The following is a 27,192-nucleotide window of genomic DNA, read 5'->3' as shown; positions in this document are numbered from 1 at the left end:
TAAGCTGAAGGGTATAAGTGCAAACTGGCAAAAGGCACATTTAGGGTTGGTGTTTGGATTTTTTTTAACTGTGCTGGTTAACCAACCCCAGGTAAAGACTAATCAAAAGCAAAATACTGTGGATGCTGGGAATCTGAAATAAAAACAGCGAATGCCGGAAATAATCAGGTTTGGCAGCATCTGTGGAGAGAGAAACAGGGTTAACGTTTCAGGTTGATGACCTTCCGTCAGAACTGATGTAAGGACATCGACCTGAAACATTAACATTGTTTCTCCCACCGCAGATCCTGCCTGACCTGTTGAGTATTTACAGCCTTTTCTATGTTTATGATGAGGAAATGACATCTCAGTAGGTTCATGGAGGCAAAAAAATGCACTTTAAGAAGCACCTAGAAGCTGTGATGGGAGGCATTGGAGGTTGAACCAGCTGAAATTTGCTTACTCATCCATACGAATTGTAATTTAATGTCCCTTGTGTCAGCATTAGGTTATCTTGAATTCAGGTTTTCACTATGAGAAAATATTTGTGCAATTGCTCCAAGACTATGAACCTTCCAGAGACACTCAGTTTTCTGTGATGAAAATCAGAAAACCATGGTGAAGAGACTTTCTTGTTTCATCGAAATAGATTGGTCCAATGAATGGCGATGTTTGCAGTTCAGTGACAACACCAAACAGTATAACTTCAATTTAGAAAACTGGATTCAAGGAATTTGTGCTGTTGCAGATTAAGTGCCCACTGCAAAGTAAACTTTCAACAGCAGTGTTGTTGCCTAAGGGGAGCTGTGTTGTGAACCAATTTTAAATCTGTCAACCACGCCCGCCCACTTTTTGTTCCTCTTCCTACCTGTGTTGATATTTCTGTGCACCATTTTTGTTTTCAGATCCCTCCATGCCCTCACCCCTACCTCTGTAATCTCCAGCTCCACAACCCTCCAACATATCTGTGCTCATCTAATTCTGGACTCTGGAGTATCCCCAATTTTAATTGCTGCACCATTGGTGGCTGTGCCTTCAGTTGCCTAGGCCCTGAGCTCTGGAATTCCCTCCCTATACCTCTCCTCCTCTCCATCTTGCTTTCCTCCTTTAAAACACTCCTTAAAACCCACCTGTTTGATCAAGTTTTTGGTCATCTGACCTAATACCTACTTTTGTGACTCGGTGTCATAGTTTGTTTTATAATGATCCTGTGAAGCACCTTGGACTGTTTTATTATGTTAAAAGGCACTGTACAAATATAAGTTTTTAAAATAAAAACAAAGTACTGTGGATGCTGGAAATCTGAAATAAAAACAGAAAGTGCTAGAAATACTCAGCAGGTCAGGCAGCATCTGTGGAGCGAGAAACGGAGTTAACGTTTCAGGTCGATGGCCTTTCATCAGAACATTGACCCAAATCGTTAACTCTGTTTCTCTCTCCACAGATGCTGCCAGACCTGCTGAGTTTTTACAGCGCTTTTTGTTTTTATTATAAGTCGTTGTTGTAGTAACATCCTCTCCCTCTCTGGCTGCTTTCAAATGGAAAGGTGGCACAGACTAAAGACCAGCTCGGGTCTGCAAATGAAACCCGACCTGAGCCCGACAGAACCACATCCGACCCGAGCCCGACCCGGCCCGAGTCCTTGCGTTTTTTCCCATGCCCAACCCGTCCCGAACACTGTTCAGTTAACCTAGCTTCCGTTTTTCACCTTTTAAGCTTGTGCAGATAAGTAACAAAAACTGTAAATGGACTTGAAAGGATGTTTAAAAAGTACATTAAGATTGGAGCCACGTACCGGAGGTGGTGATAGAGTGTGTCCGACCCAAGCCCGAATGCCAGACCTGGAAGAGCAACCCGACCTGACCTGAAGCCGACACATGTCTGGTCCCGTCGGGTTCGGGTTGAGTAGCCATGCTATAGCACAGACCGGCTATGGTTTTCTCCCTGCCAGTCATAATTCTGTGGTTGGATAGATGGCTCAAAATCCTTGTTTGGGGAAGTTTACTTACAGTGTCGGGTCACTGACCTGACAGCTGAATGCGATGACAATTTCAGTGGAACTATTAGGAATCCCCAGTAAAATTTCGTGTGCGTTGTCCATTACTAATGGGGACAAATTAAGACACTGAATTTAACATTAATATGGCAGCAGGTGACACTAGCTGTGTACCCCATCCATCAACAGATTTTGGTGTATGGAATTATCAAGCGTGCCTAAGAGGGTGCTTTTTTTAAGGTTGGGTTAAAATAGGTTGCTAATGCAAAATGTGGAGGTGAGTGGGAGATCAAATTTATTTCTGGCTCATGTCATTCTTGACCAGTAATTTCTTGTACTGTTGCAGTGTGCAGTGTTATAAAGATAATTCTGTTTTTTGAAGTATTGTGATCTTTAATCTTGAGCAGGGCACGTGAAGCTTAAACAAACAAATTTGGAATAGAAAATATTGATCCAGATTGTTATCTGAAGTTAAAAGTAGGACATAGGTTCAAAAGGACTTTCAAGTCCAGGGCGAATATCAGGAAGCATTTCTTCACACAAAGAGAAAGAAAATAATTTTATATCGAATCTTTTCACAACCTGAGGACATTCCAAAATGCTTTACAGCTCATTAAATACTTATTTTTTGTTGCCATAGTCACTCTTGTAATGTAGGTAAATGCAGCAATCAGTCCCACAAGCAACAATGAGATAATGACCAAATTATTTTTTTTATAGCCATGTTGGTTGAGGGATAAGCTTTGAGAATTTATTGTGCTGTTCTTTGAATAGTGCCATGGCATTTTTTTGTCCATCTGAGCAGGAAGACAGTGCCTCACTTTAGTGTCTCATCCAAAAGGTGTCACCACTGCCTGTGTAAAGTTCAGTGGCTCATGAAAGTTATGGGTTTGTTGGGATGAAAGGCGTTGTCATGCCCCCCTGCCTTCCCGTGTTCTTTCCTGATCTTTGTCTGAGGATTTATGCACAATGTTGGGGGTTGGGGGGTGGGGGGGTCGGGTGTGGTGGTCACAGTGGGCGGGGTGGTGGGGGTGAGAGGTGCTGAAATGGTTTCACTCTTCACAGAAGAACAACAGATCTGGAAATGAGCATTTCTTAGCGATCAGTCTGGGCCAATGGTGCTAACTGGTGATCTATCCACCTTTCAGTGGTCAGTGAAGGGGGTGGGGGGAAAACATACAATACAGCACATGCACAAAAAAAAATTTGGTTGCAAAGTGCTTTGGAATGTCTAAGGACATAATGAGGTGTTATATAAATTACATTTTGTTGATCTGTTTTGAGTTGGAAAGATATAGGGGGAAAAATAATGGTTGACTTTCTGACTGGTGGGATTGTTCCTGCCAGTGGGGATTTGGGGATCGGGAATTGGGTGTCCAGCAATCTTACCTGATCCCCCTGCAGAACCTTTATTTCCACCCCCCCGCCCCCCCCCCCCCCCCCCCCCACCACCACCACCACCAACTGTGTGCAGTTTTGGTCTCCTTATTAAGGGAGGATGTAAATGCGTTGGCGGTTCAGAGGAAGTTTACTAAATTGATAACTGGAATGAGTGGGTTGTCTTATGAGGAAACGTTGGACAGACTAGGCTTGTTTTTACTGGAGTTTAGAAGAGTGAGGGGAGACTTGATTGAAGTTTATAAGACCCTAAACGGTCTTGACAAGGTGGATGTGGAGAGGATGCTTCCTCTTGTGAGGGAGTCCAGAACTAAGAGGCACTGTTTTAAAATTAGGGGTTGCCCTTTTAGGACAGGAATGAGGAGAATTTTTTTCTGTCAGAGGGTTGTGCGACTTTGGAACTCTCTGCCTCAGAGGTGGTGGAGGCCGGGAAAATTAAATATTTTTAAGGTGGAGGTAAATAGATTCTTGTTAGGCAAGGAAATCAAAGGTTATCGGGGGTAGATGGGAGTGTGGAATTCAAAACACGAACAGATCAGCCGTGATCTTATTGGATGGTGGAGCAGGCTAGAGGGGCTGAATGGCCTACTTCTGCTCCTAATTCATATGTTCATGATTTTCCGATCAGCTTTCATGCTGACATAATTTGTTCCTGTGTCTCCTGTGCAAAAACTTCATATCACATTCATCCAGCAAGCAAATGAGGAGGTTTTGAAGGCTCAGAGCTATATCCTGATCTTTGGTGGGACTCATCGCCAAGCATTGCCTTTGCCCATTCACAGCTGCATTAAAACTAATCTGTATGCAGAAAGCAGAAGGTAAAGGGACACAGGCTTTTTATTTAGTTGGATTTTTTGGAACTGCTTTTGTATCATAGTGAAGCTGATATAAATAAAGTGCTTCCAAGAGTTCAGAAGAACAGGAAGAACCTTGAATAAGAGGAGATCTTTAAATTGACCCCCAAACTACCAACTTTCACTCTACGCTAGCAGGGAGCAATAACTACAAGCTACAGAGTCATCCAATTTTTTTTAAGAACTACATATTTATATATTAAGGCCTTATTGTGTCCTTAGAACATCTTAAAGTACATTAACTGCAAGCTACAGAGGCCTGTGCAGTTTGGCAGGTCATTGTGGAATTATTGCTGGTGTTTGCTTTCAGGGTGGTCCAGTAGCAGTGTTTTATGCTCTAAGTGGTGTAGTGTAAGAGAAAGTATTTGCTGACACAAGGAGAAAGAAAATCTCTAGACAAAGCAGTAATAAAGCAAATTCAACACGTTCCCCTTCATACCTAGGTCATATGTGCTTAATGTTGTTTCCCTGCAAGTTCCTCATGGTATTTCGACAATATGTAGATGGGTTGGATGAAGTAGGGTGGGAGGAGGCTTGGGTGGAACATAAACACCAGCACAGACCAGTTGGACCAAATGGCCTGTGTCTGTGCTGTAAATTGAAATGTAATGGCATATATTTTGTGTGCCCTACATCTCAATCTTGTGATATTTCTCAGTGCTATCTGAGCGACTGGAATAAATGAGGTGGCTGCTCATGGGGAGTCTCTTGGGACTGAATTTGCCTTGTTTCTCCTGGTGCTGGCTCATGAGCTAACATTGCAACTGGTCCCACCATATGAGCAGTATTTAGCTGGAGCATTGCACCTACTAGCTCATGTTTTGATTTTTGAGATGGGTGTCTGGGTGTGACTTCTTATGTATGACTACATAAGAAATGTCGGTGCTCAGATGATAGAACTCTTTTAAATGCAGACCCGAATGAGGTCCCCGTTCCTTGACTCAGCTGGTGAGGAATGATACAAACTGGTTAATCCAGCCTAAAGAATTCTGCTGCTCCACTTGTTCCTCCTCAGTCAGGCTCAATGCTATACCTGGTGTTCCTTACGCAACTTCACAAACTAAATCCTCTGAGGTGGATGTACCAGTGCTGGTTTGCAACAAGCAGAGTGAATGAGGCAGAGTTGCTGGTTTCTTCTGCGGTATTGGGAAATATGGCTGGTTCTTTTAGGGGCAAGGGGCAGACTTATGATACCCTATTGTATACGTACATTAGGATTTGGTTTAATCTCATATGATTTTTACTTTTTACTAGGGTTTTTACTTTTTAACTTATAGGTGGCTTGTGTATTTGTATTGCAACTGGAAATAATGAATTGGTTAAACTGGTCATCCACAGGATGGGTTTGCAGTAGAGCTTCTCCTGAGGTGCAGGATGTGTGTTTCAGGATGTGTGAACGTGCTGTGACTTCTTTTGTCGCCACACTGTGAAACAACATAACCAACATACTCTTGAGATGCGGAAATGGACAATGGTGCTGAGATGATTAGTTACATCCAAGATGGTAAACAGTTTGGCCATCTTGAAGTTTTGTAGGAACTACCTCATTTCTGGGGGTATTGTTCACAGTAAAACTTGTCTTGCCATAACCAGTTATCTATGAAAATATGCACGACTAGAGCTCTATAAAGATCTTGAATTTTCCTTCATAATTTGTAGAAAGAGCGAGGACAATTGTCATGCAGGCCCCCACCTGCTAAGAACGAGGCACATTCATTTTGCCAGATGGACATTAAATTTCAAATTGTTGCTGGGAAGAAGAGAAAGCCTGTGACAAGGGGTTGCCAGGCCTCTGGCTGGAAAGACATTTTTGCACATTAACAGACAGTGTTTGTAGACAAAGGACCATTCTCTGACACACACATTACGCAAAGTCAGAAGTGGTTATACCAGTCGGTCATGTGACTACCCTGCTGGCCAACTTGGGCAGTTTTAAATTGTAGATACAGTGTTTGAACTGGCAGAAAGCTCTTTGCTCCTGGATTGAAAAGACCTCTCCTGGCTGGCTCGCCACAGCCTCTCCTGTCTGCTCCGATCTCTTTCTCACAGAACTTGGACCCCAACGAAAAGCAAGATCTACCTACAAACAAGGACTCTAGTGAGCTCGAAGACCCGTAACAAAAACTCTTCAGATATTGCTTCAAAGCTTTCCACTTTATTTTTCTTCTCTTTTCTTTCTCTATTTGGGCATTTGCGTATCATGCATGCATGCAAGCGTGGAGCATGGCGTGTATCCATAGGCATTAACCGAATTAGAGTTTTAAGTTTAATAAAATTTCACCTTTCTTCTTTAAACCTAAGAAAGCCTGTTTGTGCTGGTTTCTTTGCCTTTATAATTGGAAAGCAGACCCTGTTACAGTAAGACCAGGTGAAGGCTGAAAGGGACCCCTAGACCTCTTTCTCACCTGGTCGTAACAGAAATGAATAGCTTGAATTAGATTACTTCTCTACTCAGGAGAAAAATGGGGTAATTATGCTTATTTCTCTGCTAAGAGACATTGTGTGCATCAAGACCTGGTTGAGCACAATAAAAAGATTATTTTGCAATTGTATTTGGTGTCGGATTCAAATTCCCTTACAGGACACCTACAGAAACAGAAGATGAACATATGCTTCAATGAGAAGCCATTTTAAATATCGCTTACATGACCTTTACTGTATGAAATTCTATGTTTAATTATATGCCTGGGAGTGATGAATAAGTGAATATGCAAAAAGGAAAGATGATAAAGAGGGTACTAAACTAGAGTTTAGGAAGGCCCTGACTTTATCCTTCTTGCTATTTTTGTTGTCCATGACCATGATTTCCAGCATGGCCTCTTCACATGGACTGAAGGGATTGATGTCGCAGGGGCTCTTCTACCCTGTCCTTGTGTTCCTCCATTGTTCCACAAACAGAGAAGCAGTGTTAGGATGTTGGAAATGTCAGAAGCACATAAGTCGATACTCAAGTTACCATCCTGTAGGCCATTTTGGGTGTGAGTACGAGCATCGTACAACTTGATTTTGCTAGAAGGGTCCTTTGGGTGATGTAATTTTAAGGTGTTAATGTGCCAAGGATATCCGATAAAAAGTTGCAGCTGCAAATGACCTGTGGTTGAATACATGGTAAGCATTCGAAGAGCAGTAAGGTAGTCTTAGTGGAAGGACACATGTTTTTCTCATCTATTTTACTAAATGATTATGGCAGGTGTTTCATCCTGGATGACATCAGATCTGCAATTTTCTTTTACATTTGAAGTTAAGCCTTCTGAATCGTTAGCACAGCACTCTGGATGCCAATGCAGTGGGTGCATGAGGTCAAACTAGGACCATTCTGTGCCTTATTTCTCCCAGAGTAATTGCTGCTTCAGGAAACCTTGGTGTTCTGACATGCTATTGCCGCAATGCAATGTTGTACAAGTGTTACAACTTGTATAACAAGTTCTGGACCAAAGATACACTTCCCTTTTAAGCAGTACCAGATATTCCATCCAAAATAGTAACCTCTCAGTCACAGAAAGTTTACATGCTAGGAGTTGACCCCTCAATGAGGGAACTGTGACAGGTCTGGGAAAGTATGGCAAGAGGCCAGCGTGTATTCCATTGAGGGTCACTGACAGTCCAGAATATATCACCTGAAGGTCATACTAGGGCCCGAGTGTGTCACACTGAGAATAATATGAGAGTATTACATTATTACAGAAATGGAATGCTTTAGAACTAGTATCAAGTCTGTGTGAGGAGGATAAAATTCTTAAACAAAAACAAGAAATGCTGGATTCACTCAGCAGGTCTGGCAGCATCTGTGGAAAGAGAAGCAGAGTTAACGTTTCGGGTCAGTGACCCTTCTTTGGAAATTCTTAAAATTCTTAAATTCTTAAAATTCTTAAAATTTGGGAACCATATGAAGACCATTAACTTAACTGATACATCATAAAATTACATTGAACATATAGCACAGAAGCAGATCATTTGGCCCAACTACACACTGCCAGTGTTTATATTCCACACAAGTCTCCTCCCATTCTACCACATCTCAGCCTTTCAGCATATCCTCTATTCCCTTTTCTCTTGTGTTCATCTAGTTTCCTTTTGTAAGCATCTATGCTATTTGCATCAACCACTTCCTGTGGTAGTGAGTTTCACAATCTAACCACTTTCTGACCAAATAAATTTCTCCTTAGTTCCCTATTGTTTTTATTAGTAGCTCTATCAAAACTAGGGGCCATAAATATATTCTTTCACAACTGGAAACATTCTCTCCACATCTACCCTGTCTAACCCATTCATAATTTTAAAGACATCTATCAGTTCACCTCCAAGTCTTCTCTTTTCTAAGGATAACAGCCCAACCAGTTCAGTCTTTCCCAATAGCTGTAATCTCTCAGTTCTTGTAAAACCTTTTTGCATTTACCCCAATACTTCTATGTCCTTTTTATAGTATAGCATACTTGCCGATTAATCAGCACTTCCTTCTCATACAGTAGAAATTTGTTTCTTCCCCTTACATTGGTATTCCTGCGACATGTCCTGATGAGCGCAAGATGAAAAGCTTCGACAAAATGTCTCTATTTTCAGCAATACTTGGCCATGTGAGCCACATGGAAGATGGCAGGATCCCCAAAGACACATTGTACAGCGAGCTCGCCACTGGTATCAGACCCACCGGCCGTCCATGTCTCCGTTATAAAAACGTCTGCAAACGCGACATGAAATCGTGTGACATTGATCACAAGTCGTGGGAGTCAGTTGCCAGCATTCGCCAGAGGTGGCGGGCAGCCATAAAGACGGGGCTAAAATGTGGCGAGTCGAAGAGACTTAGTAGTTGGCAGGAAAAAAGACAGAGGCGCAAGGGGAGAGCCAACTGTGCAACAGCCCCGACAAACAAATTTCTCTGCAGCACCTGTGGAAGAGCCTGTCACTCTAGAATTGGCCTTTATAGCCACTCCAGGCGCTGCTTCACAAACCACTGACCACCTCCAGGCGCGTATCCATTGTCTCTCGAGATAAGGAGGCCAAAGAAGACTAAATGACATTTTCTACATCCCTTAAATACTCTTATCTTAACCTTTTCAAGAAAGAAACCTATCAGGTTAGTTAAGCATGTGTTAGCCTTTCGGAATCCATGTTGCCTATTTTATTACATTTTCTGCCTCTAGATGCCCTTTCACCATTTCTTATAGTACTAGGTTTAGGTATTCCAGTACCTTTCCTATCACTGATGTAAAGCTGACTGGTCTCTAGTTCCTAGATTATCTTCCATCTCCCTTTTTGTATATAGGAACAACATCACTTCCTCAATTTTGAATTCTGACCTTTTTGAGATAAAGGACAACATTCTGTTACAAAAACAAGAAATGCTGGATTCACTCAGCAGGTCTGGCAGCATCTGTGGAAAGAGAAGCAGAGTTAACGTTTCGGGTCAGTGACCCTTCTTCGGAACTGACAAATATTAGAAAAGTCACAGATTATAAACAAGTGAGGTGGGGGTTGGGCAAGAGATAACAAAGGAGAAGGTGCAGATTGGACCAGGCCACATAGCTGACCAAAAGGTCACAGAGCAAAGGCAAACAATATGTTAATGGTGTTTTGAAAGACAAAGCATTAGTACAGATTAGGTGTGAATATACTGAATATAGAACATCAGCAAGTGCAAACCTGAAGAAAAACAACCTGAAAAAAACAGTGGGTAAGCAAACTGAACAAACTAAGATGAAATGAAATAAATGCAAAAAATGTAAAAAGGAATGCAAAAAAAAAAAGGAAGAAAAAATAACTAAAAATGACTAAAAATGAAAGTAAAGTGGGGGGCTGTCATGCTCTGAAATTATTGAACTCAATGTTCAGTCCGGCAGGCTGTAGTGTGCCTAATCGGTAGATGAGATGCTGTTCCTCGAGCTTGCGTTGATGTTCACTGGAACACTGCAGCAATCCCAGGACAGAGATGTGAGCATGAGAGCAGGGGGGAGTGTTGAAATGGCAAGCAACCGGAAGCTCAGGGTCCTGCTTGCGGACTGAGCGGAGATGTTCCGCAAAGCGGTCACCCAGTCTGCGCTTGGTCTCCCCAATGTAGAGGAGACCACACTGTGAGCAGCGAATACAGTATACTACATTGAAAGAAGTACAAGTAAATCGCTGCTTCACCTGAAAGGAGTGTTTGGGGCCTGGGATAGTGAGGAGAGAGGAGGTAAATGGGCAGGTATTACACCTCCTGCGATTGCAAGGGAAGGTGCCCTGGGACGGGGACGAGGTGGTGGGGGTAATGGAGGAGTGGACCAGGGTGTCGCGGAGGGAACGATCCCTTCGGAATGCTGACAGGGGAAGGGAGGGGAAGATGCGACTGGTAGTGGCATCACGCTGGAGGTGGCGAAAATGGCGGAGGATGATCCTTTGGATATGGAGGCTGGTGGGATGAAAAGTGAGGACAAGGGGAACCCTGTCACGGTTCTGGGAGGGAGGGGAAGGGGTGAGGGTAGAGGTGCGGGGAATGGGTCGGACACGGTTGAGGGCCCTGTCAACCACAGTGGGGGGAAATCCTCGGTTGAGGAAAAAGGAGGTCATATCAGAAGCACCGTCATGGAAGGTAGCATCATCAGAGCAGATGCGTCGGAGACGGAGAAACTGGGAGAATGGAATGGAGTCCTTACAGGAGGTAGGGTGTGAAGAAGTGTAGTCGAGGTAGCTGTGGGAGTCAGTGGGCTTATAATGGATATTGGTAGACAACCTATCCCCAGAGATGGAGACAGAGAAGTCGAGGAAGGGAAGGGAAGTGTCAGAGATGGACCATGTAAAGGTGAGAGAAGGGTGGAAATTGGAAGCAAAGTTGATAAAGTTTTCGAGTATCAGAAGCACCGTCATGGAAGGTAGCATCATCAGAGCAGATGCGTCGGAGACGGAGAAACTGGGAGAATGGAATTCCATTCTCCCAGTTTCTCCGTCTCCGACGCATCTGCTCTGATGATGCTACCTTCCATGACGGTGCTTCTGATATGACCTCCTTTTTCCTCAACCGAGGATTTCCCCCCACTGTGGTTGACAGGGCCCTCAACCGTGTCCGACCCATTCCCCGCACCTCTACCCTCACCCCTTCCCCTCCCTCCCAGAACCGTGACAGGGTTCCCCTTGTCCTCACTTTTCATCCCACCAGCCTCCATATCCAAAGGATCATCCTCCGCCATTTTCGCCACCTCCAGCGTGATGCCACTACCAGTCGCATCTTCCCCTCCCTTCCCCTGTCAGCATTCCGAAGGGATCGTTCCCTCCGCGACACCCTGGTCCACTCCTCCATTACCCCCACCACCTCGTCCCCATCCCAGGGCACCTTCCCTTGCAATCGCAGGAGGTGTAATACCTGCCCATTTACCTCCTCTCTCCTCACTATCCCAGGCCCCAAACACTCCTTTCAGGTGAAGCAGCGATTTACTTGTACTTCTTTCAATGTAGTATACTGTATTCGCTGCTCACAGTGTGGTCTCCTCTACATTGGGGAGACCAAGCGCAGACTGGGTGACCGCTTTGCGGAACATCTCTGCTCAGTCCGCAAGCAGGACCCTGAGCTTCCGGTTGCTTGCCATTTCAACACTCCCCCCTGCTCTCATGCTCACATCTCTGTCCTGGGATTGCTGCAGTGTTCCAGTGAACATCAACGCAAGCTCGAGGAACAGCATCTCATCTACCGATTAGGCACACTACAGCCTGCCGGACTGAACATTGAGTTCAATAATTTCAGAGCATGACAGCCCCCCACTTTACTTTCATTTTTAGTCATTTTTAGTTATTTTTTCTTCCTTTTTTTTTTTTGCATTCCTTTTTACATTTTTTGCATTTATTTCATTTCATCTTAGTTTGTTCAGTTTGCTTACCCACTGTTTTTTTCAGGTTGTTTTTCTTCAGGTTTGCACTTGCTGATGTTCTATATTCAGTATATTCACACCTAATCTGTACTAATGCTTTGTCTTTCAAAACATCATTAACATATTGTTTGCCTTTGCTCTGTGACCTTTTGGTCAGCTATGTGGCCTGGTCCAATCTGCACCTTCTCCTTTGTTATCTCTTGCCCAACCCCCACCTCACTTGTTTATAATCTGTGACTTTTCTAATATTTGTCAGTTCCGAAGAAGGGTCACTGACCCGAAACGTTAACTCTGCTTCTCTTTCCACAGATGCTGCCAGACCTGCTGAGTGAATCCAGCATTTCTTGTTTTTGTTTCAGATTTCCAGCATCCGCAGTATTTTGCTTTTACGACAACATTCTGTTATCCTTTTTTTGATGCTTTTTGCATGTGTGCACTAGCTTTGAATAATTTGTGTTCATGGATACTTAAGCCCATTTGCTCCTTCACAGCCCTAGTCTCTCACCATTAATTAAATGGTACAGTTTTTGTTTTTCTCAGATCCAAAACAGATTACCTTGTATTTCTCCAGCTTGAACTCCACCTGCCATGGTTTTTTCCCACTTGTTTAATCTGTCCAGGGCCCTTTTGTAATTTCCTTCTCTTACCCACACAGCTTACTGTGCCTGATAACTTAGTGTCAGCCGCAAACCTGGATAGACAACTCTCTGTTCCTTCATCCAAGTCATGGTTAAAAAGCTGAGTACAGATTTCTTCTGCATAATTTTCCAAAAGAAAAGAGCACTTGTGCTGGTGTGACATGCAATACCCACACATGGCAAGAGACCCAGGATGCCAGTTTGTTTATCTGCTCTCAGTTCAAGGCTTTCCATGACATTTTAATGACGTTTGGGTTCGGTAGACGTTTTCTGTCAATAAGTAGCCTAATAAAATAAAGGAAAGCTCAAAGACCAATTGTCCACTGGGCTTTGGTGTAAGGCTTCAAAATTCCCATTACTCTAGCTTTTATCCTAGTCTCTGAACAGTCAGGAAATTCATGAGGCCTCTTCCCCCATTGCTATCCTCGAATTGCCTATAATTTGATTAATTGTCTGAGACCAATGGGGATTTCAATATAACAATGCAGCTCAGTGCAATGTTGCACAGAAGCTCACCATGTTTCCAGAACTTAACAGGTTGACCTGTTGGGGTTGATCTCCTCAACTGACATATGGCTTCTTCAAAGGACACAAGATTGGCCCCAGTGTTTGTGGGGAGGGAGCAGGGTTGCCTGTCAGAGGCTGGGTAATTAGGGAACGTGGTGGTCCGGCCAAATTTAACAGCAGGACCTCATTTATAATTTTTCAAAATATGTTCCGTGCCCAAAACCAGTCAGATTGAGAGGCTGGATGTCTAACAGATGGGAAAGGCTCTGCTACAAGATAGCAGTTAGGAACTGCTAGGGACAGACCCCAGTCAAAATGCAATGGTGGAAAGCCACTCACCCACTGATCTGGCATCTCCTGCCTCCCTTTAACTGCTGGGTTTCTCAGGCCCAGTCAGTAGCTGTTAAATCTAAATCACTGACAAACTCTGAGGCTTGGAGCCTCCCTTAAATATTATAAATACTGACCTACCTCCCCAGAGCAGGTTATTTGACCCCCAAATCCACCCAGATAAACAGGAAGTACGCATGTTCACAGTGGGTTTGTGGGAGTGGGTCCCATTAGTAACAGTTTCCTTCCTTCCCCCTTACTGATGCTGTCATGCCCGTCTAGGGTTTGGAGTTAAAATTACCCCCACTGGGTCGCAACTAAATGGTATTTGTCTCTCTCAGCTGGTGTCAAGCATAAGTGTTGTGCTATTTCTTCTTTTAGTCAAAGACTTTGCAGATACATGATATTGCGAAGTATTTACAGCACTGGAACAGGCCATTTAACCCAACAGGTCTGTACCAGTGATTATGCTCCACGCAGGTATCCTCCTACCTCTTCATATCATATCAGAAGTGAGGTTTTCTGTGCTGTTGATAATACTTCAGAGTCAGAAAAAGGTGCACCCATACATGGAAAAGCTGGCAAAACCAAATTTAAAATAGCCCCTAAAAAGCTGAGATCTCAAAATACAGTATGTGCTGCTTCAAGGTGACTAAATAAAATTCTTGGAATCCACTCTAATAAAAGGAATTTTATGAATATTTTTGCACCAACTGAAGATATTACTCAATGAGTGCAGCACAACAGGCTTAGAGGTATGCCAGTATCATGAACGAGATCTGCACAATCTTTATCAGAACTCCTTCAACATTATAAGTCAAAATGACACTTGACCTGGCTGGCAAGCAGCTTTTAAGAAAAATGACATTGGCTTTCAGAAATATGTATCTGCAACACCTGATTGAACCTGAAACTAATTATTTGGAAATAAAATTGTGGGGGTGGGGGATGGTGGTGTTGATAGAAAGAAATTCTATTTATATAAGTTTGTGCTATTTGGTACAGAAGAGAATGTGTGATTCTGAAGATAATTGTGAGCATGGTTTGACTGACTCTTACAGGAACTAGTAGCAATGGTCAGCAACATGTTGCAAGCGAGACCTTACCTTATTCAATTTTAGGAAAACTAAACTTGCTTTGGAAGTGTGGAATAACAAAAAATATCCCTCCACCTCAGCATTATAACAGTAAATGGTCATTTGCGGAAGAAATGATTATAATTTGTGAATCAGATCATTGAGGTAAAGTTGCCAGTTAGGACTAAATTCAATTCTAACTTGTGCATGCGGTTTTAGTCTGTTTGAACCACTTGTTGTATTAGTAATGCCCTTTGTAGAAGAGGGCACTTGGCAGGAACTGCTTGTTTCGTGGCATTGGGGAAACGTGATGCCACTCCTATTGTTTCAAACAAAATAGGCAAAGGTGAAGCAAAGGAGACAATTGTGTGCTAGTCCAGGCTTTTAAACATATGTCTCTGCCTACTTTGTTCACTGTTATTAACATTCAGACAAGCCTAAGAAATTTCCTTCCCAAACATAGCTGGGGAATTACAGACAGTCTCACTCGGCTGTAGATCTTGACTTTGTGCAAAATGGGCGGCAGTGAGTTGACAGCTCAACGTAAAACAAGCTCCTGACTTGCTATCTGCTGTTTAACACTATCACTCCAAGCCAACTTCTACCCCACAGACTGAGAACAAGTCTGGGTAGGCAATCTGGAAGCAGTGTAAATATCACATCAATTTTTGTTGTTTAAAAAAGTTCACAACTATTTACTTTGTCCAGACATTGCTGGGTGGGGATTTTAACAGACAAGAATGGGTAAGTTGGGTGCATACTTAACTGGGGAAAACTGAAGCATGTCCACAACTCAGCCCCAGAGCAGTGACAGCGCACATGTTTAACTGAGGCACATTTGGCTGTATGCAAGTAACTGGCTGGCCAGAGTCTTCTCGAGCATTCATTCATGATTAATCAAGACTCCAATTAACCTCCTAATTACATGCAAATGAGAGGCATCGGATTCAGCACGGGTTTCCTGGGGCTTGGGGTACTGGCCAGTGCAAAGGGGTGAGTTTTGGGTACAGTTCATGGCAGGGGGTCTTTAAACTTCAGATTGTGCATTCTCACCAAAGGCTCAGTTCCTACAACTGCTTTATCAGTTCCCTCTGGTGAATGTTTAACAGAGTTCTTGCTAGCATAGAGGCTTTGGAGAAGTTTGGAGAGTATCCAACAGAGCACCGCATGATGTGAGATGCAATGGATTTTTATCACACTACGTCAGAAGAGGAGGAGAATCACCAGCGGGGCCAACGACAAATGATGCACTACTCACGTGTTTTTGCAGGCTGAGATTTTGTTTATTTGTTCATGGGTGTGAGCATCGCTGGCAAGGCCAGCATTTATTGTCTATCCCTAATTGCCCTTGAAAAAGTGGTGGTGATATGCCTTTTTGCACTGCTGCAGTCCACATGGTGTAGGTACACACTAGTACTGCTAAGCAAGGAGTTCACAGATTTTGATCCAGTGACAATGAAAGAACGGTGATATATTTCCAAGTCAGGATGGTGCATAGACTCATTGAGAACTTTGCCTAAACCTCCATGAAGGCAACCCCTCTCCTTGTAATTCCCTGCACCACCACTCCACTAGCAATTAAGTTGGACCCCTTCGTCCTCTTCGCTACTGTGGAGAAAGTGCATGGCACGTTTCTCTCAATACCTGGCTGAGTTGCTGATGCCCCTCTAGCTTTGTGCTTCTTAATGATTAGGCCCGGGGGTTCAGCATCTGTATCCAGATGAGCAAAATTTGGAAGGGATTGTGCCCCCTCCCCCACCCCACAATTCCCCCAAAATGAACTCTCCACAGTATCCCTCTAATTAATTTCTGCTGGTATTCACTTATTCATTGTCAATCACCAGGTGAAAACCCAACAAAGTCTCTAACTGGGCCCTCCAAAGTGCACGTATTTATGCTGTTGCATAGCTGTATATCCTGAGATGCTGCACCCTCTGAAGGAATGAGGTGTGCTGACGAATAATCCTTGTGAAACTCCTATGATCTATGTTGTATGCATGAAGGCTTTGGAAGGCAAAAGAAAGGAATAAGAATTGGTCATGGCAAAGGAATAATCTTGACGATCACCACAGTTAATCTTCTTCTCATTCAATTATTGATGATATAAAGTCAACATGTATGTTAGGTATGTTTAATTCTGTCACTAGCCATCTGTGAGCTCCCTGTCTCTCCTTTGATTGAGAGGTGTGCCACTTAACTTCATGGCCACTTCCTCCTGCATTTGTGAGCTGTGCAATTTGCGGTACCCTACGTCCAGTACTCTCCCTCTGCCTTGCAGTTTTCGCGCTCTGGTGTTCACCCAACGGATGCAGCACATCTGGTGAGGTTGACTGAGACATTGCATAAGGATTGGGGTAAATGCCAGTGGTGAATGGATAAATGGGGAGGTGAGGATGTGTATAGAAAGTGGAGGGTGGGTGCTGCTGAAACTTGAGTGGGTGATGGAGTGCATTTGCCAACGCACCATGAAGGTGGGGTGGGGGAGTAGATTTACACCACAGGATGTAGGTGAATCAGAAATTTATGACCTGGTTATTTTCCTGCATTGCGTGCATGACCTGGGCACAACACTCCTGCTTCTCACCACCTCCGCCACCTCCAATCATGCCGCCTTGGTGACAGCCACAGGTTTCTTCTCAATTGTTGGGGAAAGTCATGTCCTTCCTTCTCCTGACTGCACCCAGCAGTAAGTCTGGGAAAACATAATCGAATCTGGCTACTCCACTTGCTCTTTGTGCTAACCCAACAAAGATGTTTGCGAGAGCTGGGCCTAGTGGGGATCCCATGGCAACATCATCTATTTGGGCATACATGGTGTCATTAAAACTGAACTCAATTGCGCGAGTTGCTGCTTTCGTAAGTTCAGTGAAAACATTTTTGTTGGGTTCCATGAGAAACGTGCCTTTGATGGAATGACACCTAACCTCTTACCTCTTGCATATTTCCGATTATGTAGATGATACATTTGCTATATTTGAATCTGCAGCTGCATGCAATAATTTCCTTACACGCCTTAATGGGCTTCATCCTGTGCTCAAGTTTACCTTTGAAATGGAGCAGTCAAATGAGCTCCCTTTCCTTGACATACTAGTTGAGAAATCTGTCAAGGGGTTCTCTACCACGGTCTACAGCAAAACTACCTTCACTGGTCAATACATGCTTTGGAATTCTTACAGTTCCAAACGCTATAAGATTGGCCTTATTGGCAACCTTGTAAATAAGACCCGAACCATTTGCTCACGATGCAAGCTTGATGCTGAAATAGGGTGAATCAAAGACATTCTGCGTGACAATAGCTACCCTGATCAGATCATTTCTTGCTGTATATCGCGTAAACTTATGACCAGGCCTAAGGCTGTCATTTTCGGCCCTGAAAAGTGCCCAGTCTACCTCAAATTACCCTGGAAGGGTAATGTATCCAAAAGATTTGAGCAACAGGTGAAGCTAGCTGTTTCACGCTGCTACTATGCGGTAGCAATACGTAGAGTGTTCGCCATTAACAGGATGCTGCTATCAAGCCAAAAAGACGTCCTGCCTATCGCACAAATGAGTAATGTGATATATGAATTTCAATGCCAGTGTGATGCTAGCTATATAGGCCATACATCCCAAAGACTGGCGGATCGTATCAAACAACCTGTCCCTTCTGCTGTTAGCAACTGGCAAGGTACAGGCCGTACCCAACCAGCCCATACTTGCAAAACTTAAAACACAGTGTCCAACATTAGATTTGATTCCACAATTGGACAACATTTGCTAAATAATCTGCAGTGTGCTAAGAATTACGCTGACAACCAATTTAAGATTGTCAGTAGGGCTCGCAATGTGGCACATTTGCACATACTGGAAGCTACATATATTAATACAGGGGACCCTGTTCTTTGTAGACAGAAAGAACATGTACACACATTGCGCCTGTTCCAGCTAAACAAAATAAGTGACAGCCATTCGCTGGTTCATTCCTCAGGGCAATGGCTTGACCAATCAGTCAAGCTGCCTGTTTAAATTTCAAACAAGCTTGACAGTTAACTGTCAGTCACTGTAAACTGGTGCATTCTCCATGGCAACACCTCTACCAATCAGAATTCATTTGCCAACCAATCCGCACTCTCCTCATGCAATCTAAGTTGTTGTTTTCCCTTACGTTGGTATTCTTGCATATTGTCCTGATGAGTGCAAAAGGAAAAGCTTCGACAACCTTTCTCTCTTTTCAGCAATTCTCAAACTGGATATTGGCTAAACTCCTGTCAAGGCATTTGAAATGAACCCAACAGGAAGGATCAAAATCATCCAGTGTAATAGACAATTAGATTTTTTTGCTATTGCTCCATAAGGTGCCAGTAACATGTTTGAAAGATTACACACTAATCAGATTTACAAAGTATGCTAGAAATAACAAACAGAAAATCTTCACCGTACAAACACCTTCTTTATTTTGAGTTTTCATCTAATATTTATCTCCGAAATGGACAAAGGAGTCTGCTATCCTCCTGGTTTCAAAATCTTAGACCTAACATTGCCTTGGGGGCCAACAACAACAACTTGTATTTATAGAGCACCTTTAATGTAGTAAAATGTCCCAAGAGGCTTCACAGGATCATTGTCAAACAAAATTTGGCACAAGTCACACAAGGGGATGTTGGGGCGGATGACCAAAAGCTCAATCAAAAAGGTAGGTTTTAAGGAGTGTCTTACAGCAGGAAAGAGAGGAGGGGAGCAGAGAGGGAAACCGAAGAAATTTCAAGCCTAGGGCTTCAGCAGCCGAAGGTGGAGTGATTAAAATCGGGGATGCTCAAGAGGCCACAGTTGGAGAAGTGCAGATATCGTTAAGGATGATCAGGCTGGAGGAGATTAGAGAGAGGGAGGAGTAAGGCCCTGGAGGGATTAGGAAATAAGTATGAGAATTCTATAATTGCTTAAACAAGAGCCAGTGTAGATCAGTGAAAATAGAGGTGATGGGTGAACGGGACTTGGTGTGAGTTAGGACACAGGCAGCGGAGTTTTGGATGACCTCCAACTTCTGGAGGGTAGAACATGGAAGGCCGGCCAGCAGTGCATTGGAATAGGAACATAGGAGCAGGAGTTGGTCATCTGGCCCTTTGAGCCTGCTCAGTCATTCAATCAGATCATGGATGATCTTCTACGTCAACATTTTCCTGCACTAACCCCATATCCCTTGATATCTTTAATATCTAGAAATCTAACCCTCTCTGTCTTGAATATACTCAATGACTGAGCCTCTACAGCCCTCTGGGGTAGAAAATTCCAAATATTCACCACCCTGTGAGTGAAGAACTTCCTCCTCATCTCGGTCCTAAATGGCCTACCTCTTATTCAAGTCAAGTCTAGACATAGCAAAGGCATGGATGAGGGTTTCAGCAGTAGATGAGATGAGGCAGGGTTGGAGTTGAACAATTGCCTAGGTATGTGGTTGGAAGCTCATCTTGGGGTCAAAAATTCCCAATCCCGATACGTGGGATGGTGGTGGCGAGAAATTGTCCGCCCACCCCAGGCCAATCAAGGCCCTTAAGGGCCTCCACCTGCTGCCACGAATATTTTACATTTGGCTGGCGGTCGACTGAGTCCTCAGAAAAGCGACCTGGTAAAAACTAGGTGGCCTTTTGGCCACCTGGGGGGGGGGGTCCTCTCCTGATCCAGAACCCTGTGCCCCACAGAGGGCCGCCCCTGAAGCTACAATGCCCAAAACGCCCCCCAACCCCCGCTCCCAACAGAACCCACCCTCCCTACCCCCCCCCCCCCCACTTGATTCGCCGGGGCCCGACCGAGGCCTCTTTTCTGGTGCTCTCCATCATAATCATTTTGATGCTTGGTTGCAGTCCCAGCAGTGGCCACTGCTCCCATTGGCGCTGTTGGGACTAAGAGCTGCTGGCCCGCTGATTGGCTGGCAGCTCCATTAGGTGGGACTTCCTGCCTCAGTGAGGTTGATGTCCTGCCCAAGACCAATTAAGGGCCTGGGGAGCGTAAAATCCGGTCTGGATCCCCAGGCCCGGTGGAGGCGGGATAGTCACCGACTTTTCGGCTGGTGGACAGCTTCCCGCCCACCATAAAATCCAGCCCAGAGTTTGCGGCGACTGGGACTGAAGATAATGACTTTGGTCTTCCCAGTATTTAGTTGGAGGAAATTTCTGCTCATCCAGTATTGGTTGTCAAGCAGTCTGATAATTTAGAGATAGAAGGCATCCAGAGAAGTGGTGATGAGGTAGAGGTGAGTATTGTCAGCGTAGATGGCCGTGTTTTCAGATCATGTCACTGAGGGGCAGCATGTAGTTGAGATATAGGAGGGGGCCAAGGATAGATTCCTTGACGGGACACCAGAGGTAACAGTGCGGGAGCAGGAAGAGAACCTGTTGCAGGTGATTCTCTGGCTACGATCAGATAGGTAAGAATGGTACAAGGTGAGAGCAGCTGGATAACCATGGAGAGATGTTGTCAACCATGTCAAAGGCTGCAGGCATGTTGTAAAAGACGAGGAGGGATAGTTTACTTTTCTTCACACTCACATAGGATGTCATTTGTGACTTTGGCAAGAACCATTTTGGTACTGTGACAGGGGTGGAAACCTGATTGGTGCAATTCAAACATGGAGTTCCAAACTGGATTTATTAAATTGTCAAAACTAATTAGTTTAACAGAAAGTAAGAAAAAAAAACAACAAAATGATTAAAACTCCATGCAAATACTTAAAATGTTCTAAAATTGCAATTGGAGCTTCAACTGTTGGGTAGAATGGAATTTCCAACTGTAAATACACAACTCGGTTTATTAGGAAACATATGCAATCAGATTAAAATCAAAATACAATTCAGAAACACATCCACTTTGGGTTGTGTAATAATGTTTGGCAGCCTTCCCATTAGGCCTGCTTTACTTCCTTTAGTTTGTTAGGTTGAAGAATAATAACGTTCTTGTTTTATGGGCTCTTGATTTTGGCACCTGAATGATTTGTGGTTTGTAATGAGTCAGGTTAAAACTGGCACATATTTTCCTGAAGATGTTTTCCCCTCCTCTTTTTTTTTCTACACATCTACTCTTCGTTTTTTCTGCCCCTGTGCTCTCAACCCCAAGCCCTTACAAAACATTTTTGCCTCTTCACAACTATCCTGATCCATTTTGGCTAACTTGATGAGGCAACCTTTTGTGTGGATTAATGGATTCTATTAATTCACCAAGAAATGCATTGAAGCCCTGCATTAGGCCAGAGCACTGTACAGGCTTCCCTGGATCTGTATTCTGCTGTTTTGTCTATGAAGTTTTTTTGTGGCTTTGTTGATTGCTGCTCTATGTTGACTGGATATGTTGAGCATTGAACCTTTTTTTAATTAATTTATGGGATGTGAGTGTCACTGGCAAGGCCAGTATTTACTGCCCATCTCTAATTGCCCTTGAGAAGGTGGCAGTGGGCCGCTACTTTGAACTGTAGCTGTCCATGTGGGGTAGGTACACCCACAGTGCTGTTAAGGAGGGAGTTCCAGAATTTTGACCCAGTGACAGTAAAGATATGGCAATATAGTTCCAAATCAGGATGGTGTGTGACTTGGAAGGGGAAACTGAAGGCGGTGGTGTTTCCATATGTCTGCTGCCCTTGTGCTTCTAGATGGATGAGGCCTCAGGTTTGAGAGGTGCTGTTGAAGGAGGCTTGGTGAGTTGCTGCAGTGCATCTTGTAGATCACAGAATCGTTACAGTGTAGAAGGGAGGCCATTCGGCCTATCGTGTCCGCACTGGCTCTCTGAAAGAGCAATCCCTCAATTCCATTCCCCTGCCTTCTCCCCATAACCCTGCACATTCTTCCTTTTCATATAACTGTCTAAATCGCTTTTGAATGCTTCAATTGAACCTGCCTTCACCACAGTCTCAGGCAGAGCATTCCAGACCTTAACCACTCGCTGCGTGAAAAAGTTTTTCCTCATGTCAATTTTGCTTCTCTTACCAAATACTTTAAATCTGTGCCCTCTCGTTCTCGATCCTGTCACCAGTGGGAATATTTCTCTCTATCTACTTTGTCCTGACCCCTCATGATTTTGAATACCTCCATCAAATCACCTCTCAGCCTTCTCTTTAAGGAAAACAGTCCTGACTTCTCCAATCTATTTTCATAACTGAAATTCCTCATCCCTGGAACCATCTTCGTGAATCTTTTCTATACTCTCTCCAATGCCCTCATGTCTTTCCTAAAGCGTGGCGCTCAGAACTAGACGCAGCACTCTAGCTGAGGCCGAACTAGTGTCTTATACAATTTCCACATAAGATCTTGCTCCTGTATTCTATGCCCCTATTAATAAAGCCCAGGATACTGCATGCTTTATTAACCGCTCTCTCAACCTATCCTGCCACCTTCAATGACTTATGCACATATACACCTCAGTCCCTTTGCACTGCAGCCCCTTTAGAATTCTACCCTTTATTCTATATTGTTTCTCCATGTTCTTCCCACCAAAATGAACTCAGAGCATGGATCGGTACATGGGATTGTGATATAAAGGCTATTATGGAAACGCGGTTGAGGGATGGGCAGGACTGGCAGCTCAATGTTCCGGGGTACCGATCCTTCCCGCATGACAGAGGTGGAGGTAAGAGAGGAGGGGGAGTTGCACTATTGATTAGGGAGGACATCACGGCAGTACTTCGAGAGGATATCCCGGGGGGAATGTCCAGTGAGGCCATATGGGTAGAACTTAGAAATAAGAAAGGGGTGATCACTTTGATTGGATTATACTATAAGCCTTCCAATAGTCAGAGGGAAGTGGAGGAGCATGTATGGGAATCACAGATAGGTGTAGGAATTATAGGGTTGTAATAGTAGGTGGTTTTAACTTCCCTAATATTGACTGGGACTGCCTTAGTGCTAAGGGATCAGATGGGGAAGAATTTGTTAAGTGTGTTTGTTAAGGATAGTTTTCTGAAGCAGTATGTGGATGGCCCTACTAGAGAAGGGGCTACACTCAACCTCCTCTTAGGAAATGAGGATGGGCAGGTGGTTGATGTGTCAGTGGAGGAGCACTTTGGGACGAGTGATCATAACTCTAGCTTCAAGATAGTTATGAAAAAGGATAGGACTGGTCCTCAGGTTGAAGTCCTAAATTGGGGGAAGGCTAATTTCGATGGCATCAGACAGGAACTCTCAAAAGTTGAATGGGAGAGGCTGTTTACAAGTAAAGGGACGTCTGGCAAGTGGGAGGCTTTTAAAAGTGAGATAGGAAGAGTTCAGGGCCGGCATGTTCCTGTTAGATGGAAGGGCAAGGCTGGCAAGTTTAGGGAACCTTGGTTGACGAGGGATATTAAGGGTCTGGTCAGGACGAAGAAGGAGGCATATGTCAGGTATAGGCAGCTGGGATCGAGCGAGTCCATCGAGGAGTATAGGGGATGTAGGAGTACACTTAAGAAGGAAATTAGGAGGGCGAAAAGGGGCCATGAGATTTTCCTGGCAGATAAGATAAAGGAGAATCCTAAAAGATTCTATAAGTATATTAATAGTAAAAGGGTAGCTAGGGAGAGAGTAGGTCCCCTTAAGGATCAGTGTGGCAATCTATGTGTGGAGCCATGGGAAATGGGCGAGGTCTTAAATGAATATTTCTCGTCCGTATTTACTGTGGAGAAGGTCATGGAAGCTAGCGAGTTCAAGGGAGGGAACGGCGATACCCTGGAGCATATCAACATTACAAAAGAGGAGGTGTTGGAGGTCTTGAAGCGCATTAAGGTGGATAAATCCCCAGGGCCTGAGCAGGTGTATCCTAAGATGCTATGGGAAGCAAGGGAGGAGATTGCTGGGGCCCTGGCAGAGATTTTTGTATCATCGTTAGCCACGGGTGAGGAAGACTGGAGGATAGCTAATGTTGTGCCTTATTTAAGAAGGACAGCAGGGATAAGGCAGGGAATTGCAGACCAGTGAACCTTCCATCAGTGGTGGGAAAGTTATTGGAAGGGATTGTGGGAGACAGGATTTATATGCATTTGGAAAGATATGGTCTGATTAGGGATAGTCAGCATAGCTTTGTGCGTGGGAAATCATGTCTCAGGAATTTGATTGAGTTTTTCGAGGAGGTGACCAAGAGGATTGACAAGGGCAGGGCAATGAACGTTGTCTACATGGACTTTAGCAAGGCCTTTGACAAGGTCCCGCATGGTAGGCTGGTCCAGAAGGTTCGAACACATGGGATCCAGGGTGAGCTAGCAAACTGGATACAAAATTAGCTTGGTGATAGGAGGCAGAGGGTGGTAGTGGAAGGTTGTTTTTCAGATTGGAGGCCGGTGACCAATGGTGTGCCGCAGGGATCGGTGCTGGGCCCTCTGTTGTTTGTCAGATATATTAATGACTTGGATGTGAATGTAAGGGGCATGATTAGTAAGTTTGCAGACGACACCAAAATTGTTGGTATAGTGGACAGTGAAGAAGGTTGTCTAAGGTTGCAACAGGATATAGATCAACTGGGAAAGTGGGCAAGGGAGTGGCAAATGGAATTTAACTTAGACAAGTGCGAAGTGATGCATTTTGGGAAGTTAACCAGGGCAGGGCATATACAGTGAATGGCAGGGCCCTGGGGAGTGTTGTTGAGCAGAGAGACCTTGGGGTGCAAGTACATAGTTCCCTGAAAGAGGCAACACGGGTAGACAGGGTGGTGAAGAAGGCGTATGGCATGCTTGCCTTCATCGGCCAATGCATTGATTACAAGAGTTGGGACGTCATGTTACAGTTGTACATAACGTTGGTTAGGCCGCATTTGGAGTACTGTGTGCAGTTCTGGTCGCCGCACTACAGGAAAGATGTAATTAAGCTAGAGAGGGTGCAGAAAAGATTCACAAGGATGTTGCCTGGTTTGGAGGGCTTGAGTTATAAAGCGAGATTGGATAGGCTGGGTCTGTTTTCCCTGGAGCGAAGGAGGCTGAGAGGGGACATGATAGAGGTATATAAGATTATGAGAGACATAGATAGGGTAGATAGCCAGAGTCTGTTTCCAGGGTAGGGGTGACTAAAACTAGAGGGCATAGATTTAAGGTGAGAGGGAGGAAGTTTAAAGGGGATCAAAGGGGTAAATTTTTCACACAAAGAATAGTGGGTATCTGGAATGAGCTGCCTGAGGAGGTGGTGGAGGCAGGAACAGCAGCAACATTTATGAGGTATCTGGACAGGTACTTGAATGAGCAAGGCATAGAGGGATATGGAATTAATGCAGGCAGGTGGGATTAGTATAGATAGGCATTGTGGTCGGCATGGACGTGGTGGGCCGAAGGGCCTGTTTCTATGCTGTACGACTCTATGACTCTATGAATCACTTCACATTTCTCCACATTGAACTTCATCTGCCATCTGTCTGCTCATTCCACCAACGTGTGTATGTCCTTTTTGAAGTTCTACATTATCCTCACCGTTCACAATGCTTCCAAGTTTCTTATCATCTGCAAACTTTGAAATTGTACCCTGTACACCAAGGTCTAGGTCATTAGTATACATCAGGAAAAGCAAGGGTCCCAACACTGATCCCTGGGGGTCCACTACAAACCTTCCTCCAGCCTGAAAAACATCCATTAATGACTACTCTTTGTTTCCTGTCACTCAGTCAATTTTGTATTCATGTAGCTCATGGAATAAAAGGGATGGTAGCAACAGGTTTGCTCACAAGTCTATTGTGTGGCACTGTATCAAATACCTTTTGAAAGTCCATGTACACCACATCAACAGCATTGTTCTCATCAACCCTCTCCGTTACCTCCTCAAAAAACTCCAGCAAGATTGTTAAACATGATTTTCTCTTAGGAAATCTATGCTGGCTTTCCTTACTTAACTCGCATTTGTCCATGTGACTATTAATTTCGTTCCGAATTATCTTTTCTAAGATTTCCCACTATCGCAGTTAAACTAGCTGGCCTGTAATTGCTGGGCTTATCTTTACACCCTTTTTTGAACAAGAGTGTAACATTTGCAATTCTCCAAACCTCTGGCACCACCCCACCCACCCCACCCCACCGCCTGAATCTAAGGAAGACTGAAAAATTATGGCTAGTGACTCTGCGATTTCCGCTCTCACTTCTTCTCTCAGTATTCTTGGATGCATTTCATCTGGTCCTGGTGCTTTATCCACTTTAAGTACAGACAGCCTATCTAATACTTTGTCTTTATCAATTTTAAACCCCTCTAGTGTCTGACTTACCTCTTTTTTTAACATTGCCTTGGTTGCATCTTCCTTGATTAAAAACCGATGCAAAGTATTCATTTAATACCTCAGCTATGCCCTCTGCCTCCATGTATAAGTTCTCTTTCTGGTCCCTAATTGGCCCCACTAGATGATACACATTGCTGCCACTGTGCGCAGGTAGCGAAGGGAATGAATGTTGAAGGTGCTGGATGGTGTGCTGATCAAGCAGGCTGCTTTGTCCTGGATAGTGTTGAGTTTCTTGAGTGTTACTGGAGCTGCACTCATCCAGGCAAGTGGAGAGTAACGTGTAAATTGGCATAGGGCTCAGAGACTGGTGTGGTAGAAGTGGGTTCGGGTTCATGAGGCACTGGCACGAGTACTGGGGAAAGTGGGGGTTGTATTGTTGGGACAGTCTACACCTGAACTGTG

The 27,192-nt window shown here is 44.1% G+C and overlaps 1 protein-coding gene across 2 annotated transcripts in view; it reads left to right on the top strand.

Moving 5' to 3' along the window:
- Window positions 1–27,192, top strand: part of pstpip2 (proline-serine-threonine phosphatase interacting protein 2) — a 172,533-nt gene that overhangs the window by 1,166 nt on the left and 144,175 nt on the right. The window lies entirely within an intron of this gene.

This window comes from Heterodontus francisci, chromosome 1 (assembly GCF_036365525.1).
Source record: "Heterodontus francisci isolate sHetFra1 chromosome 1, sHetFra1.hap1, whole genome shotgun sequence".
NCBI lineage: Eukaryota > Metazoa > Chordata > Chondrichthyes > Heterodontiformes > Heterodontidae > Heterodontus > Heterodontus francisci.
This window is presented reverse-complemented; position numbering and strand designations above follow the sequence as displayed.